Source organism: Melopsittacus undulatus, chromosome 1 (genome assembly GCF_012275295.1).
Source record: "Melopsittacus undulatus isolate bMelUnd1 chromosome 1, bMelUnd1.mat.Z, whole genome shotgun sequence".
Taxonomy (NCBI): domain Eukaryota; kingdom Metazoa; phylum Chordata; class Aves; order Psittaciformes; family Psittaculidae; genus Melopsittacus; species Melopsittacus undulatus.
This window is the reverse complement of record NC_047527.1, coordinates 46,808,584-46,822,056: the sequence shown is the minus strand read 5'-3', so window position 1 is coordinate 46,822,056 and position 13,473 is coordinate 46,808,584.

The following is a 13,473-nucleotide window of genomic DNA, read 5'->3' as shown; positions in this document are numbered from 1 at the left end:
GAAGGGGGGAAATGAGGAGATCAGGGAGGAAAGAAGTGACATATTGCCTTCTGCTCACACACTGAAAGCAGGGCTATGATCCGTACAGGATGTGAAAAGGGGCAAAAATGATGAAAAAGCCAGGAAAGGCTCTGAATATGAACAGATGGTTTGCATATAAAGGCTGGCCATAGATGACACCAAATCACTGGACTTCAAAGTTGCAAACAAATCCACTGAGGTCCATCTTAGAGCAGGGAACCTGGTAGTGTTTGAATATGGGTGCTTGATCCAGGCCCACCCCAGATCTGCTCTCGGCAAGAAGCCACTTCCCTTCTCTGCAAGCCAGCATAGCATCCAGGTAGGAGCTGTGCTCTCTTCAAGCCACGTCTCATGTTTGGACATCTTGGGAGCACAGCAGGCACAGTGCCACCACATACAGTGGAGGCCACTTCAGAAAGACTGTCATCAGCTTCAGCATGGTGGTATGGGACCTATTGAGCTGTGGTTAAAGGAAGTCAGTGGGAAGCGTCCTTCCAGATGTAAGTGCAGAAATCCCTATTCTTCACTGTCAGGATGGTGAGGCGCTAGCAGCGGCTGCCCAGAGAAGTTGTGGCTGCTCCATCCCTGGCAGTGTTCAAGGCCAGGCTGGACAGGTCTTGGAGCAGCCTGGTCTAGGGGAATGTGTCCCTGCCCACAGCAGAGGTGTTTGAACTAGATGGTCTTTTAGGTCTCTTCTAACCCAAACCTTTCTATGATTCTGTGGGAGAGGAAGAAGCAACCTCTAGTTATATACTAAGTTCTCTATGGCCTTTGGCAGTAAGACAACATTATGTTCATTTGACCAACTTTAAAAGGAGATGTATAAAAGAGAAGAACAGCACCAACATATTTTTAGGGCACAGAAAATAAAATAAAAAGAAGATATATATTTGGAGACTGACCCTTGGCAGCCTGTTTAAAAGAGCTTGAAACTATCTGAACTACACAAGGGGGAAAAAAAAAAGAAGGAAAAACATGCCCACAAGGGCTGAAAAATCACTTCAGTAGTAGATGACTTTTAACTTTACATCAGAAAATGTTTGGCAGGCATAATTTTAAAGTGTTAGGGAAATGTGTGTGATAACTGCTTGGGTGAAAGAGCAAATGTAGTCCACAGTGAGATTTATCAAATGTTCACATAAGCAATCAGAATCTGGCATGGCCAGCTGCCTGTGGAGAGGGGCAAAGAGGATCACAGCTTTAAACTTTGAAAATTTAATGAAGCCCACTGATTTCTCACAGGAAATTTTTCTTTGAGCATGTTCATGTGTCATGGGAATGCTAGTGTGCAGAAAGCTCTGACAAAATGCCAGCTATAAGGCATAATGGAAACAAACCCCTCCAAGCTCTACCAAAGGCCAAACCACCCTTTTCCACTTTTTAAAGCTGCAAAGATTCTTGATGCCCCAACACCCCTGAGCATCCTTATGTGTAATCCTTAATCACACAAACAGGCCTATTGACATGACCGGGGTTATCAGGAGAGTCTTGCAGGACTGGCCCCTTTTCAAAGAGACCAGAATTGCTCTGAACTTCCTGGGGCTTGTGTGGGAATGTGCTCAGAGGCTTGAAGCCAATAGTGAAAAGAGCAGACAGGGCCATTTGGGGTATTCATGGGAACAGTAGCTGACTATCTGCTTGCAAATGGAAAGAAGGACAGCAAGGCAAAAAATGAGGTAGAGGGATAACAAGCAAACAAAAAAAAATGCAGTTTAGACCAGAGTTAACTTATCCTTAGTTTTATGTTGCAAATACTGAAGCAGCTTGCTTTTGCAGTTCTGCTGGAGTAGCAGCCATGCAAAGAGGTATATTCTTTTACCACCTTTTTTGGCACAAGATGTTTTTAAAAAAGTAGGTTTTGTAGTCCAGAAATTTGAAAGTTCTCTTATCCCAGTGCTTGAGACATGATCATTTTGTAGCAAGTGATACTATTTGGGAACGCATTTGCTTATGAGATCCTTGGAGCATGGGGCTGTGACAGCAGCGCAGCCCCAGCTGCAGCATTGCAAACTTCTGCATGCCAGCACCAAGGAATTGAGGTGCCCCAGACCTGAAGCAGGATTTTGGAGAGTGATAGAGGCACTAGAAATGTGTAACAGCCAGGCCTAGCTGAAAACATCAGGGGAGGGAACTAAATGGGCAAGTCCTACATTCCTTATGAGAGTCTTGACAGGTTGTGGATAATTAGTTCATTTAGGCTGGGGACAAGCCAGCAATACCTCAGTCTTGATCCCACATGTGGGAAGTATGAGTGGGAATGAGGGGTATACTCAGTGCCCCCCATGAGTGGGCCATGTCCTGCATGTAAAAGGTCGGAATTTGGTTCTGTTTTTCACTTTCAGCAGGACTATGTTGGCTTTCCAAGTCCCCAAGGATGCATGAAAGCCGTGTGTCTGTTTGGCCGAATCATTTGTAACTCATACTTTCCATATGAAGTTCACCATAAAATAAGAAAGAGACTTAATTGAATTTGTTTTGAACCTGGTATCAGAGAAGTGTAACAAATAGAAAACAGTCAAGCAACATACAATCAAACAGGGAGAAGTTACACATTTCAACACACACACAGCTGCCTTGTGGAAAAAAACAATCAAAACTACTGCATTTAATATGGCTGTGCTTCTATAATAATTTCCATCCAGCCGTGAAGAGGCTGTTAACATATTTTGCTTGAAATATCCCCATACTGTTTTCTGGTACTAAAAGGAAATCTGTCGATCTCTGCAGCTGAATTATTAGTCCAAGGCCATAGGGCAGAAGATCTACAAGCAGAACTTTGGACTCTCTGATGTACTTTAACCAGAAGATCATCCTTCAGTCTCCTTCACGCTGATGACTTTGGAACTAGCTTTAAAAGATCCAGTGAGACGTAGTGATGGGAGTGCTAGATAGCTACACTAGATAGCCAGAGGCAAGAAAAATGATTAGAGACATGTGGGGGTATTTCTAAACAAAAAGATTAAGACCAGTACTGTTTCATTTAGAAAGGAAAACAGTAAAAGATGATAGAATTGAGGTATATAAAATAATGAATGGTGCGAAGGAGAAATCAGATGCCCTTCATAAAACAAGAGGCCACTTAATGGAATTTAAAAAGGCATTATCCTTATACATGGATAAGCATATTACTCTTCAGCTTATCTTTTAGCAACCTATGGAACTCGCAGTTGTGGGACATTGATGTAAATAGTTCAAGAAGATTACGTTAAAAAGAGAAGATTGTATGTAGCCAGTAATAAACGCAGGATCTTGAGCTAAAGAAAACATGTCTTCAAAGGTCTGGTTTTCAGCTGAAAGAACCACCTCTTCCCCTGAGAAAGAGCTACCTTCTTCATCAGTGACTGAGTTTCTCCTTCCTGAGTGCAGAAGGCCCAGCAAAAACCGCAGCTGCTTTCTCCTGTGTCCCAGAAACAACACCACTCCTGGCTACACGTTTTTCAGGAAGCCTCTTCCTCAGAACAGCCTCAGCAGGCTTGGAAATTCAGGTTTCTGCTGAGAGCAAAAAACAGGCCTCATTTTGCCTCTGAGAATCCTAAGCTGTCTGCGTCACAGAGGCCACTGTAAGGAAAAGCTGGAGGATACGGAAGGTTGCACTGTCTTGTTTATTTCTCCTTAGCTCACATCTGCAACCACCTCCAAACTCTACTGCTTCTTTCTCTCTCTTTCACTCTTTCTCCAGAACCAAGCTGCAGATCCATGAAAGATCCCACCTGGATCTCATCAAGACTGTCTCTTGGATATCTAGCGAAAATCCATCATGGTTTTTTGTCTACAAAAAAAAATCAACGTTTCTTTTGTCTATACAGAACAGAGCCCTAACTGTCTATCTCTTCCTTTTGACTCTCTTTGAATCCCTCCACTGGTGTTGCATCTGCCGATTTTCACTAGTCTTCCAGGTTCTCCCTAACTTCCTTGCATCTGTGAGCTCCCTTTGATAATCAGGGTTTTAACTGTCCTCTGTTGATCTACCCTGCTCTTTTCTCATTTTCTCCTATTATGGTCTTCATGCCTTCTCCCACAGTCACCAGCAGGTACAGCTGCCTTGACATGACCCACAAGACTCTCCATGATATAGCTGGTATGCCTGCCTAACCCCTTTGCTGCCATACCACTTACAGAGAAACAGGCTGACGTAGATAAATGGTGTCAAATTTGCCTGTTACTGGCAAGAAAAGAAGGTCTGTTTACCTTGTGTTAGTGGCCCTTAGTGTGTGGATTATCTCTCTTCAGTGTTTAGAATAGTGGTATAATGGGTACATAATGGGCTATGATAATGATAATGATCCTCTGAATTATTCAGCACTGGTCCCCAGTGCTGAATGGATGGACCATCAATCTCTCTTAGGACATCTTAACTAAACCTCTAGGTGAGTCTTGGCTTATTTAGAAAGCAATACACCTTTGGAGACCTGACATCCTCAGTATTTTAGTTAGAGACTCCTATTTCATCCCTCCCCTGGGTCACTCCTACCTGCTTCTTTGACAGCTCTGTTATCACGCTGATGGGCCTGTACTCCCTTTGTAAGACGTTATATGCACAATGCCTCTTCCATCTAATGCTGATGCCAAGTTCAGTTCTCATAGGGAAATAAAGCTGGTTTTGTTTCATAAGAGCACTTTGCCTTAACTTTGAGCTACTTCAGCAGCCCCTGGATACTTTGGTTTCCAGACGTTATTTATACATTCACACTGTCTGGCACTCCTCTCTTCCCCCTGCTCCTCTGGCAACACTGATAGCAGGAGCTAATATTAATTACTTGTTGAATACCTGCAGTGCTCTGCTGCAGCAGGAGAGACGGTCCTTCCCATGGGGATTTGTAAGCTGGGTATGCAACTAAACCAGTGCACAGAAAGTTTGCAGGGTGATTGGATGATGAAGATGGTGTTTTTAAGTTAATGTTTGTAGGAAGGTGAGGAAAAGAGAAAAGGGCTCTTTGTTCATGTTTCTTTATTAAATCTCTTCTCTCCTTGTTACAGTGTATGGTGAAAATAAAGTGAATGCCACTAAATAAGCCAGAGGAAAACTGTAAGCATTAAAGGTCTAACTTGGAAAAAATGAAGAACTATAGAAAGATATATAGTTTTGCAGCTGGAACAGAGAAGGAATGAAGGATCCTATCTAAAGAGCAAACCAGAAATGCCTCCCACTGACCAGCAAGCATGCACAATTTTCATTGATCATAAAACCAGATACTGACTGAGGATGTTTTTCTGTGAAAATAACAGGATATTTTTAAAATTCTTCTGTCAGATTGTCTTTTTCAAATTTCTATCTAATGAAAATTCAAAATAAATAGTGGCTTTTAGGTACGAGAAAGGTCTGGTTTCAGTTTTGTAAATGAATCTCAAATTGCCTTTTGACAGATTTCTTTAATGTCTATTTTTTCTTTAAAGAAAAACTTTTTCTCCACTGACAGAAATGTTAATGAAAAAACTTGCTTGGCCATAGCTCATTGGAATGGTGCAGGTAAAGTCACTGAGGTAAACGGCTGGCAGTGCTTTTCATGGAACCATAGAAGGATTTCGGAAATATTCTCCAAATAGTCCAGGTTTTATAGACATGCACAAAGCAGAGTATTACCGAATTCGAAGTCTCACTTCCTTCTAGATAAGGTATCAGAAAGTGGTCTTGGAAACTACTGTGTAAACAGGGCCAGTTTATAGCCACATTTATTGTAATTCAGCTTGAAGAGTTAGTTCTCTTCTCTCTGGGATTCACTACCTGTATGTATTTATAGGAATAGTCATATAATTTTCCCAACTACACTTTGCTAACATGGACATTCAAGCCTCTTCTAATCTCCTTTCACAAGACACTCCATTCTCTAATCGTCCTTGTAGCTGTAGTTCCAGCTTAAGTTCATCTTTCTCAAAAGTGAATGCTCAGAGTTGTGTGCTGCACTATAGACCAAGTTTCACCCATGCCTTACATAGAAGTACTAACATTTCCTAATGTCTGCTAGAAATGCCTCACCTGAGACAACCGTCCATCATTTCTGCTTGACCAAATCACAAGGTGGCTTCACAGTTCCTTGTGAGAACCAAAAGCTATGACAGCTGAGGTCTAACGAAACCTCCTACCACTGCAGGAGATGGTTTTGTCCTCATACCAGTTGCCTATTTGATAGAGGCAGCCACAGTCACAGTCAGGAGTGGGGTGCACATGCCTGAACCCATGTACCAGTTATAGTCCTGCAAGTTAGCTATCCTGCAAGTCATCCTGAATTACACCAGGGAAAATAAAGGAAACCCCACAGATGCTTGCACTGAACATGAGGCTTGTGAATCATAAATGCTGTCTGAGGGGGAATGACCACAACTGTAAAGGTCTCATTTGAGAATCCAGAGCAGAAAAACCCATTACCCTGGGTGAGACAGAACTCATTTTCCCTATCATCTCAGAGCAACCCTGCTGTGCAATGTCACTTTCCGTATTTTTAAAGGCTGCTCCTTATTCATGAGTGCATTGGGTAAGGAAAAACAGTTAAGTAAAAGCCACTAAATAATTTGTCAGAATGAGTTTTCCTTCGCCCCAGCAAGCACTTCTAAGGTTCATATCCCTCACCCATAGACTTCAGGTATGTACAAACCACCTGCAAAGCCTCATTTGAGTTAACCTGCCAACCACATCAAACAGGTAACTTCTATTGCCAGTGCGGGTAGACAGCCAGCTCAAGAGCTATCAGTGAAAGGTTATAAGGTGAGCCATTCATTTCAGAAACATGGGCTTATAACAACCGAACATGCAACAGCATCAACTTTGGTTCAGTTGGATATGGGGTGTTGTTTATTTGACTTCTGGATCAAAAGAATGATTAAAATACACATTAGAGAACCCAAGATTATTAAAGCTACAACATGCATCATCAATATGGAATGTGCTAACGTCCTTCACATACATTAAGATATTTTTTAAGGTGTTATCAGCTAGGAATATAGTAATTACTCCATCCTCCCACCTATAGACATTCTCCAAATGTATATATATACATATTCAACTGAATTTACCAGAGTAGCAAAAAAAGAGATACCCTCGGCCTGCACAAGTAGTGAAGGTGGGCAAAATAGAATGAAGATTTGCATTTTATACTTTTCTCTTTCAAATTGAAATAAATAAAATAAAATAAATTGTATTCTTTGGAAAGTAGGACAACAGAAATCTGTATTTCAACACTGAAGAGCAAATTGATTCTTTGTGAAACAACACAGAAGTCAATGGCACTGTACCAGAGACGAATTTTACTCAGGCTGTAAAAAAAAACTAAAAACATAAGTGCAACACAGACCGACAGAAGAGATTCCATTTAAAGTAAGAATTATGTTTCTGTCAGAAAAAAACAACAGCTAACTAAAGTTGTTTCCTGGAAGGAGATCCAACTTGGCTCCGCTGCAGCAGTGTAAAAGGATCCAAAATAAGTAACAGCAGGCATCTCTGTTAAAATTTGCTTCTGATCTACATTATTTTTCCTCTGGAACCAGATAGGAGTTGAACACATATTGCAAGTGAGGCACAGCACTTTACTGCACAGAACATGAGAAAGGGGGCTAAAGCTCTGGCACTTAAAACTCAGCTCAGGCAGGGAGTCAGTACATGGTCTTGAACAAACCTCATATGCTCTGTAGGGCTAATTTCCACCTGAATGATTTCTGTTTCAGAAGTATAAGCTCAGACTGGGGATAGTCTCAATGACACCCATATTCTATGTCTGCTTCCCCACACTTTAAGATGTAGGGTCGGACCCTTGTGGCAGGGGTGTGAGCTGCACTATCAAATCCCTGAAGTATCAGCATCTCAGTGAATCCCTCTGATGACCAGAAGAAAACAGGAACTTCACATTATGCTTTAGCAGTGGCAGTTTGTATATACCAGCACATATTAATAAATGAGCAGTAAAGCACCATAACCACAATCTGTGCATCTGTGTCTGTTTTATGGTATTCTGAAAATGTTTCTAAAGTAGTTGGAATACAGAAAGCAGAAATTGTCATTCCTCCCCAGCTGGGCTTATGTGAAATGCTGTCTGACTGTGACTGGCAGATTTGATATTTTGTTAATTGTTAGAGACCCCAGTTTGAATAATGTACTCATATTTGTTATGATCAGTGAATATTTCCTTTCACAGTGCATTTTCTCCATACATAAACTTATCATAATCCCATAAAGAGACTATGTGAGCAAGTCTTTGCATGTAGCCTTTCCTCTGCACATGGGAAAGGCTGGCTTTTTGTATACGATGGTCATACAATTTAGATATTTTCCTGACACCCACAATGAATGGAAGTCTTCCTCGTGCAAAATCATTTGTTGTTTTGACATAAAACCGAAGGCTTCATTCAGAAACATCTACTAAGAGGCGCTTCTCAGAAGCCAGCAACAAAAGCTGCACTAGACATGAGGAAATTGTTCATTAAAAAGAAAACAAACAAAACACAATACCAAAAACCAACTAGGGAACTATGCTGATGTGACGGATGAAATTGCAATGGGAAAAAAGAAAAGAAAAAAATAAAACCGGATGAATAAAAAGCCATTTTAGTCCTAAAGTTTCCCAGTAATTTGTCTTTTAAAAATTAGATATGCACCAAATATTTCCCCAAAATCTTTCACTAATTCAGTCATGCTCAAAATGGAATTCAGAGGAAGCCAGCGTTTCTAAGGGACAAAGCAACACTTAAGGTCCGAATCAGACTTCAATCCAGAAGAATTCCACTGAAATCAATGGTTACAGCAAGGCAAATCAGCAAGAGATCTAAATCTGTCCTAGCTGATTCCAGATCTATCTTTTATTTGCTATATGGCTTTAGGCAAGTCAGTGACCTTCTTTTTATTTCTCAGTTTCTCCATCCGTAAAACGGTGATAATACTGCTTGTAATACATGAAGATCGGGAGACTAGTTAGTTCCCTAACACAGTCTGGTTATGAAAATTGCTGGGGATCAATCATTTTTCTCATCTCCATCACCTTTATTGACTCTTTATAAACTTAATACCCGGCTTTTTCTCGTTTACATATTTCTCATTTAAAACCCACGAGCCATACCCTGGAAGCCTTATTCAAGTTCTATTCTGTTTGTTTCCACGGCAGGATTCACACGAGAAAAGTGAGTAAGAAATTCGGAACTTGGCCCCAACAACAACAAACTGGGAGGATATTTCAAAGAGAGCTATGAAATCACGGCATGAAATTAAACCCGTTTACGCTCGCGTTTTTTAGAGCACAGAGGAATGTATAGATTAAGTGACCCCCGATGCTCAAACAACACGCAAACACACAGGGCACAAACAAAACCCTCTCGAATCCGTCTTCACCATTACTTGAGTAAGGTACTGCTGCGCTGGGATTTGCAGCAATAGCAGAAATTGTTCAAACAGTGAAACCGGGGAAGAGGGGGGGAAATAAATAAATAATAATGAGCAACCCAACCTGAAAACACCCTGACAGCTCTGAGAGGGACCTCTAGCGTGTGCTAGAATATTTTGTGTCGCGCTTCTGGAGTAATTAATACACCAGAATCACCGCAGTCATTTTGAACAGGCGAGGGCAAGTTCCGCCAAGTCCCTCCGACCCGCGGGGCCAGCATCCTCTCCCGGCCGCTGCTGAACCCAACCGGCATCCACTGCACTGACACTTCTTAAATTCATTTTCCTTTTTGTGCGCCAAGCACCAACTTCCTCGCATGAACCCGGAGGTTCCCTCAGCCCCCGGCCCCGGTGACCTCCGCCAAGCCTCCCCCGGCTCGGTGGGGAAGGCCAGGATGGGGGATGCGGATGGAAAGTTGCGTTTCAGGGTTCCCACCGCGCTGGTGGCAGAGCGCAACCCGGCAACTCGAACCACCAGCCCCAAAGCTCCCACACGCCACCCCCGCTCCTTCCCGCAGACGGAGCGGTGCGGGAGGCGCACCGGGCTGGTCTGCCCCTTTCCTCCCGCAGCGGGAAGAGCCGGAGGAGGTCCCTGTGCAGCCCCCGCCGCTGAGAAGGGAGAAGCGTTTCGCCCATTTTTTAATTTGCCCGAACAATCCGAGCACGCTCGGTGCCCGCAGGGCGGGCTCGAATAAACTTGTACCGCGCTGATTGGAAACAGGCGGCGAGCGGCTTCTTTCGTTCCCTTTTTTATTATTATTTTTGAGGTTTCTGGTGGTTTTTTGCCTTTTTCTTTTTTTTTTGAGACGGCGGACGCGGCTGTCTTCCGGGACGGCGTCGCACACCGGGGCACGCAGCAGTGCGGGGCCAGAGGGGGAGTAGAGATGGGGGGAACAACCGCCGTCCCGCACCACAGGCGCCTCATTCCCCACGGGGTAACAGCGGGCGGCGCGGAGGAAGGGCGGCCGCTGCTCCGGGGCCGCGTCGCCTCGCCCCGAGGGGCCGCCCTTCCCTCCGCCGCCCCGGCAACAAAGGGGGGGCCGCGGGGAGCTCCGGAGGTGGTGGTAGTGGGGGAAGGTGCCTCCCGCTCGCTCTCACAGACACATACACACACACAATGGCGGCCCCCTCCTGCAGCCCGGAGGAGAACAATGCCAGCCGCGCACCCCCCGCGCGGAAACACGCACCCTTCAACTCAATAAATCCCCCCCTCCACGCACACGCCACCCCCAGGAGAGGCGGTGGGGAAAGGAGGAGCGCACCCCCCCCCCCATCACCCTCCCGCCGCGCGGCCCCCTCCTTCCCTCCCTCTTCCCCCCGTCTCCCTTCTTCCCTCCCTCCCTCCCTCCCTCCCGCCTCCCCGCGGTGCTGCGCGGGGGCGCGGGTTGCGCGGGGGAGCGCGGCGGTAGCGCCGCGTCCCCGCGCGGGGTGCGAGCGCCCGGCACATGCGTGGAAGCGAGTGGCGCCCGAGTCCCTCCGCACCCTCCGCTGCAAACAACAACAACGATCCCGAGCAGCCCTTACCTGGAACATCGGAGCCGCCAATGTGTCCCTCTTTTATTTTTTTTTCCTTCTTTTTTTTTTCCTTCCCTTTTTTCCCCCTTTTTTTTCTCCCCTTTTCCCCCCTCCCCAACTCACACTTCCGATATTTCTCTCTCCCGGCAGCGGTCTGCTCTCCTCGCTACACCAGAGAGAAATGCAATAGCTTGGCTAAGGTAGACAGAGCAAAATACAGAGAATAGTTGCTCCAGGGCTTTGAAACCCCTCAAGGCAAGGATCAGGATACAATTAGCTCATGTCTCTACCTCCAGTCTGAATCAATCTCCGAAATAAAAGTTAAATTAAATTAACTGATCACACGGGCATAAAATTGATCTCCTTCGAAACGTGCATATAGATATATATGTATATAGCGTGTATTTTTTTTCTCCGGATTTTTTTTGGTGGAAAAAACAGTCTCATTCCAGCCTCCAACTTGCTTTTTACTCTCCTCTTGCACAGAAAAGCTGATTTTAATCGTTGTGATTAGTTTTGATGTAACGTTTCCGCGGGCGATTTCTGCAAATGGATGGAGTGTTTCTTTGCCAGAAGAGGGAAAAGCAGCAGATGATGATAATTATAAGGATTGTTGGTTGGTTCTTTCTTTCTTTCTGTCTCTCCCTTTCTTTTTATTTGTATTTAGGTCTGTCTCTTCACTTTCCCGAGCTGACCTGACATTGCCATTGCGCTAAGGTCGCACAACTTGTTGATTAGGTTCACCTCCCGTTTTGATCGAGGGATACGGGATAATTTGGCAGTGGAGCAACACATTTTTTGTTCCCTTGGCTATATAACTTCCCAAATGACGTGTATAAAAATAAGCACATGGAGACTGCTTTGCCCCAATCAAGTCTGAATCAATGCCTCGGGGTGATACACAAACTCATTTCAAATGTTCAACCATGCAGAATTGCAAAAAGATTGAAGGAGTTTCACTGCATTCTTTTAAAAATTTTATTTATATTTTTTTTAAAAAGCTGCAAAATTAAAAGAAAAAAAAAATCAATGTAAATAAATCCAGGAATTTGCCACTTAGGTTCATGTGACCGTGGCTCGCAAATGCCACTAACTTTCCTTTCCCAATTATCCATTAGAAATGGAGCCTTGGCTTTTTCCTTCTCTTCACCCAGGAGTTTGCAACTCATTTATCCTGAAGAAAACAAAACCGGGCATAAACAAACAATTTACAAATCTTATTCTTGACCAGTTTTCTCTTATTCTACCATCCTTCATATCCCACTCCACTGTATATTGCTTTGTGCAAAGCTACTGAGTACAGGCGCTGCATTAATTTGTTGATATGGTTGTTAGAGTGGACTGTTTTGTCACAGCCCCCCTGGGTCACCTCCCATTAGTGTCACATCCTCACAGTACACTTTTGTGAAACGGTATGTTTCTGAGCGCTTCACAGTCCATTAATTCAGAGACTTTGATGACATTTCTCATGAAAAAGACCAGGCTGAGGCCAAAACTGCCCAACAAAGCCCTTGAATAGAACTGGACATGTCCAGCGAAAACCCACAGTTAGCTTTTCATTATATGGGGTTAGTATTTTAAGGAAAGTAATGCAAAATATGACAATCGTCTTTTTTTTTTTTTTTTCCTAAGGCAATTGCTGCAGCCTAAGGAATGACTAATTCTCTTGCTTAAAAATACATCCAACCCAACACGTTCCTTTTGTCTTTCCTCTTCTCTTTAAACGATAAGCACAATAATGTGGTAGGACTTCTCACGTAGCAATCACACCATTTGCGAATGTTTTGCCACTGCGAGCACAAATACATTAGGCTAATTAAGCAGGAATGGCTGTCTGAATAGAAGAGGAAAAACTTTAAGTAACCACACGCTTAACTGCCCCAAGAAACATTCAACATGCCTTCGTCATCAAATTTTATATTTAGCATTCTTCCAAAAAACTAGGAGTACACAAGAGGAAAACCTCCCCTCAACCACTCGTGCCTTCCTCCGCTAGGTGTATGAGGAGCAGGGTCAATGCAACCCTCACTAATGTTACACAACTTTAGCAGCGGAGTCATTTTCAAGTACGTAAACCTGCTTTAATAACTCCAAGATTCTCATGGTCTGTCAATTATACCGCAGTAAATACCCGCTCCCTCTCCATCCCCGTCTCCCCCCGTTTTCTGTCCAGATGAAGCAAAGAGAAACAAAGTTCAGTAGTCCTGGCTCTTGACCTAACTTTATTTCTGTCTTACAGTGTGTCACCACAAAGAAAATTTGATGGGTCTTTGTATGTGACTGCTTTAAATGCTTCATCGCCCTTCTTTTCCCAATAAATAAATACAGCAATGCCAGCAGGCTGGCAGCCTGGCACTCATTAGCGACCTGCATAATACAGAGAGGGAAAACTCAGTAAAAGAGCAAATTTTAATTTCAAGCTAGCAAGTGTCCATTACGGAGAAAGGTGAAGAAAAATAGCAGTGTAGCATCCTTTAAAAATGTGGAAAATATCCTTGTGCTGTTATTTTACCTGCAGCAAAGAGTTTATCAAATGATGTCAGAACTAGATAAGAAAAGGTGCATTTCCTTAAGAA